Source organism: Myotis davidii, unplaced genomic scaffold (genome assembly GCF_000327345.1).
Source record: "Myotis davidii unplaced genomic scaffold, ASM32734v1 scaffold494, whole genome shotgun sequence".
Taxonomy (NCBI): Eukaryota; Metazoa; Chordata; class Mammalia; order Chiroptera; family Vespertilionidae; genus Myotis; species Myotis davidii.
The window spans coordinates 594,668-600,670 of record NW_006285480.1 but is presented as its reverse complement, the minus strand read 5'-3'; positions in this window follow the sequence as shown (position 1 = coordinate 600,670).

Genomic DNA, 6,003 nt, shown 5'->3' with positions numbered 1-6,003 from the left:
TACTTTTCCCCCACTGACCTGAATTATTCTAAACATCCACCCTCACTCAGTTCCTCCACTGATCTCCATCAGTCCCTGGTCCTGAGCTGAGAAGAAAGGAAGAAATGAAAAGAAAGAGCAGAGGATAAAATTTGTTTTAATGTGTAAAGCTAATGCTAAGTTTCATCATTTTCCTCCTCCCTCTTCCAGGTCAAGGCACTGTACTCAAAGTATACAGAGATAATATAATTATGACTATTGTATCTCAATAATCTGAAAATGAAGAAAATGGACAATCTTCCAAGATGCATGGACACAAGTTTATTAAAAAAAATAGAAGTAAAACTCCGATGTTAAAGATGATAGATTAAAAAGTTATTGTATCTTGGGGGTCTTATCTAATACAAGAAACACAACAATATTTGAGTGCTTCAGTCAGGAAAAAAATTCAAGATCGGAATTATAAAGTTCAATACATTGAAGAACCAGTTATAAAGGATATTGATGGGAATTGTGATTTCTAATATGTGTAAAGAATACAACCTGTGTTGTTTTGTCTGGCAGTAGCCATGTCAGTCATATTTTGAACACAAAGTAGCCTGGCTGGGTGGGATCCTCAAGGAATTCCCTTAAGATAGGTGGAGGATGCTTCATATGTGGACAAAGGGGCAGACTGGTGGAACCCAATAGGATGCTATCTTTCCTTTCTGTTTAAAGCTTCCTTGGAAAGTTTCTGTTCTCATGCTTAACAACAGACTTTAATCCCTTCCAAGGGGCCTAAATCATAAAGTGTAATCATTCCTTAATTGCCAGTGCTTCCCTGAGAAGGCAAAGAAAGGAATTCTATGGGGCAATGTCTTGAATTCAGTGAAGCCAGATATGAAGCAACCAACAATCGTGAGTCAAGGATCGGTCTGTTTCTTTTGGATGTTGACATTTAGCTGTTGACTTCTTTTAGATATTGACTTTTAGTTGTGATAAGATGTTTCTCAAGATCAAACATGGGCTACTGACCTATAAACAAAGAACACCTTTTAAACAAATGTTTCACAGGAGCTAGTGTAACCCTATTGCTGTCAATTAAAATAATTAGTTTCCCTTTAAAAAAATAAAATAAAAGTGTATTACTTCATTGAGAAGCTTTTACTGGAAGAAAAGGAGGCCTCTCACAAACTCAGTCTTCAAGGAAATAGTTTGGTGCTTAATTATCCTATCTAATAATAGAAAAGCATGGTAATTAACTGCAACTTTGCTACCCTTCCCATTGGCTAATCAGGGTGATATGCAAATTAACTGCCAACCAAGATGGCGGCCGGCAGCCAGGCAGATGAGGGGAACAGGAGGCTTGGTTGCTCCAGTGATGGAGGAAGCCAAGGTTCCCCACCTGCCGCTGCTGGCCTCTGAAACAATGTTGCAATTGTAGAAGCTAAACAAATCCCAGAAACCCGCTTTCAGCCAGCCGGGCCTCAGAGCTGGAGTTGCAACAGTGCTTCAATTATAGAAGCCAAACAAACCCAGATACCTGCTTTCAGCAGCCGAGGTCTCAGAGCTGGAGCCAAGTCTCAGAGTTAAAGCCAGCTTAGAAGCACAGAAATATGCATAAACATCTCAATCTCTATATATAAAAGCGTACGCAACCCTTTCGGCAGAACAACCTGAATGACCAGTCGCTATGATGCTCGAGCTGCCCCCTGGTGGTCAGTGCACTCCCACAGGGGGCGTGCCGCTCAGCCACAAGCCAGGCTGATGGCTGCCAGTACAGCGGTGGTAGTGGGAGCCCCTCCTGCCTAAGGATGTCTGACTGTTTAGGCCTGCTCCCGGCTGACAAGTGGACATCCCCCGAGGGCTGTTGGGCTGCCAGAGGGATGTCTGATTTCCATCTTAGGCCCAATCCCCCGGGGAGCAGGCCTAAGACAGCAGGTGGTCATCCCCTGAGGGGACTCAGACTGCGAGAGGGCACAGGCCGGGCTGAGGGACCCCCCTTTCCCCCACAAGTGCACAAATTTTTGTGGACCGGGCCTCTAGTAATTAAATAAAGATAGTTTTGGGGGGGATGAATGTAATAAAGAATAGAGAGAACATCTTTTTAAAAGTAGCTGACAAGTGCCGTGGCTAGTATGCTCAGTGGTTGGTGACGTGGCCTGCACACCAAAGGGTCATGGGTTCAATTCCCAATCAAGGGTCCATTCTTAGGTTGTGGTTCACTCCCCACTCCTGGTTGGAGCGCATGCAGAAGGCAACCAGTTGATGTGTCTCACATAGATGTTTCTCTCTCTCTTTCTCTCTCTCTCTCTCTTTCTCTCTCTCTCTCCCTTCCTCCTTTCTCCTTCCTCCCTCCCTTCCACTCTCTCTAAAAAGCAATGGGGGGGGGGGAATCCTTGGGTTAGGATTAACAACAACAAAAAAAGTAGTTAACGAGTGAATTAATATTTGACAGAAAATGGTAGTACAGCAAACAATGTATTTGAGGAAGCAGACAAAAGAAAGACAGGGGTAAGTTTAGATACAAAAGAGGAGTGATATAGTTTTCAAGCACGCTTTAGGAAAGCTAGTTTGTGTGAATGTGACCCAATTAAATTGTGTGAGGTAGGCATGTGTTCAGTTAGCTTGCTCTATCTTAAAACAGATTTGTTTTAAAAAACAAATATTTTCTATAATGCATAACCCATGGACACAGACAATAGTGTGAAGGCCTGGGGCGGGGGGCAGTGGCAGGCTAGAAGAGGTCAATGGGGCGGGGGGAAGGGACATATGTAATACTTTCAACAACAAAATTTAAAAACAAGTATTTTCCAGAAGCAAAGCCTGCATTAAGAAATCATGTTTTCTAGGCAAGAATCAAATACTAAAGAGCCCTACACATTTCTGACAACAGCGAGTAGAAAGGTAAGCGGATCACTCGGAATTCTTCCTTATAGAATTTTTTTGTGTTAATAATCAAAGAAATGATTTAAAAAGCATTTACTGGACCTCCTTCAGTGTTGGTGATTGAGTCAAGGGCTGAGGAGGTTTGAAGGTGGGAGTAGCATTGAGGACTAAAAACAAAAACTTGAAGGAAGTACACACTATAACCCGCTATGATTTAAGTTGTAAAATTGTAAATATAGAATTGTAGTGTTGAGTAAAACTATACAAATCAAGGGCAATGCAAATTCTAAAAATTTGGGGGCTGTGATAGTTCAGGAAAAAAATCTTGAAAGATGGCTGAAATTTATAGACTGAGGAGAAAATTAAGGGTGCTATCATCCTAGTGAATTATTTTCCACTCATTTCCTTCAACTGTAATTTTTTTTAAAAAAGTTATGCTTGAAAACCTGAAAAAGAAATTTCACTGAACTGTTTAAATTTTTAAAATTCTTCCTTGGAAATGTGCTATTAGAATTTGCCAATGTAACTGCAAAGGTAGGAAAGAAGACAATGACATCACAGACACATTTTAGCTCAAGGAGGCAATAGTGCATCATAGTCCCACAAGGAAAGCAAGATGTATATCACAATCAATCAAAATGTACTTTCTAGAAATAATAGTTAATGGAATGCATTATAGGTAGAATAAGTCATTTATTCAATACTAGAGGCCTGGTGCACAAATTCGTGAATGGGTGGAGTCCCTAGACCTGGCTGGTGATCAGGGCCCATGGAGGCCGGCTGGGGGAGGCAGGAGGGACTGCAGGAGGTTGGCTGACAGCCAGGGGGAGGGACAAGCTGGGCGGAGGGATCATGGGAAGCTGGCTGGCAGGGGGACCGCACAAGGTTGGCTGTGGGAGTGCACTGACCACCAGGGGGCAGCTCCTGCATTGAGCATCTGCCCCCTGGTGGTCAGTGAGCATCATAGCGACTGGTTGACAGGTTGTTTCAGTTGTTTGGTTGTAACGGTCACTTAGGGTTTTATAGCGATACTAATAAAAGAGAAAGATGCAAATTGACTGTACCTTCCAACGCCCGCCAGCCAATCAGGAGTGAGTATGCAAATTAACCTAACAAAGATGGCAGGTTAATTTGCATACACAGGCATGGAGCGGCTGTGGGCAGGGCAGGACACTTGTGTTGTCACCATGGCAATGACGCAGGCTTTCCGCACCACCCCAGCCACTCTGGGCCTCTGGACTGGAGCGAAGGTGGAAAGGCACCTCTGGCCAGAGCAAATGTAGTGCTGGCAGCCAGGGGAAGGAAGGCCCATTCTTGCACAAATCTTTGTGCATCGGGCCTCTAATATATAGATAAGCACTTGGAAGTACCAATTAGCAAAAGCCACCTGCTATCAAGATAGTTCCTGGAAAGAAAAATAGAACAGCAACTCCTTTCATGTAGCTTCTGTACCACCAGAAATCTCCATTTTACTAGTTCATTATGGTAGTTTTTAGACCAGTTACATATTAATTTTCAAAGGCTAAAAACTGCAGGATATATGATTTTTAAGAGAACAGTTATTTATTTTAAAGAGAAATCTTCACCCTGCCTGGGTGGCTTAGTTCCCATGCACTGAGGGGTCATGGGTTTGATTCCTGATTGTGGTCTTGATCCCGGGTCTCAGGGACTGTACGGGAAGCAAATGACAGATGTTATCTCTCTCACATCTATGTTTCTTTCTCTCTCTCTGCCTCCCTTCCTCTCTCTCTAACATCAATGAAAAAAAAAAAGAAATCTTCAAAGGCTGAAAAGCTGAAATTAAAGCTCATAATTAAAATTACTTAAAAATAATTCATATATAGCAACAATGTCCAGAAAGTCCAGGAGGAAAGGAAACAATGAATAATGAAAAAAAAAGAGTATCCATTTTGCTTTAGGAAACAACAAGAAATATTTAAGAAATTTTCTAATGTCAAAAAAATCACTTCCCCCCCAATATCAAAGTAAACATTAAAGCATTTGAAACTTTAGTACATAGAAATATACTTTAAACTTTCTAAATGAGAGTACCAATGCTCAAAAGAGAATGTCATGTAGGTTAACTAGAACTTTTAAAAAAAATTTAAAAGATAATTTCCCTTTTCTCCAAAAATGAAAGCAAAAATAAACAAATGTAATATCCTATAGTAATTAAAATAATCAAAACAGAAATTAAAAATACTAATGCTTAATTTTTTATAAGAGTCCTAACAGCTCGTTTTGGGGCAGGAAAGGTGATATATCTTGAGGGTTTTTGTTTTGTTTTAGATTAGATTAGAAGCTCATGATGTTACAACTATGATTAGTGACCTTGAGCATTTTTTCTTGTCTACTGGCCACCTGTATGCCCTTTTAGAGCAGTGTCTATTCAGGTCCTTAGCCCATTTTTTAATTGGATGGTTTGTCTTCCTGGTTTGAGTTGTATGAGTACTTTATATATTTTGGAATGTATCATTGGTGAATATGTTCTTCTATTCAGTGGGTTCTTTTTTCATTTTCCAGCAGGATAATTGATATTTCTCATGTAACTGTAGATGAGTAGCTCATAATGTTACAACCCCTCTTCTCTCCCTTAAGAGCGGAAATAACTGCTAGATTTTGAGCAAAAGAGGTGATATTTCTCTAGTTTTTGTTTTTGTAGATGAAAGGCTCATAATGATACCCCCCTAATTTCTCTTTTAGGACAGGAAACACTTACCTTCTGGGTTTTGAGTAGAAGTAATATTTCTACAGTCCTCGTACTTGTAGATGAGGGCCTCATGATGACACAGCCCCTCCTTTTTTCATGAAGAGTGCAAATAAGGCAGATAAGCCCGGGCTGGTGTGGGTAAGTTGGTTTTTGAACAGGAGCAGTTCAGTGTCATTTTGTTCAGTGAAGGGTTGCAAGTTTGATTCCCAGTTGGGGCACATGCCCAGGTTGTGTGCTGGGTCCCTGGAAGGGGGCGTGCAGCAGACAGCTGATTGATGTTTCACTCTCACATCGATGTTTCTCTTTCTCTCCCTTCCTCCCTCTCTAAAAATCAATTTAAATAATAGCTTTGCTGGTTTTTGAGCAGTAAGTTAATATTTTTCCAGCTCTTTTTGTAGATGAGAGGTTCATGATGCTACAATTTCTTTCTTAAGAGAAAAAGTTTG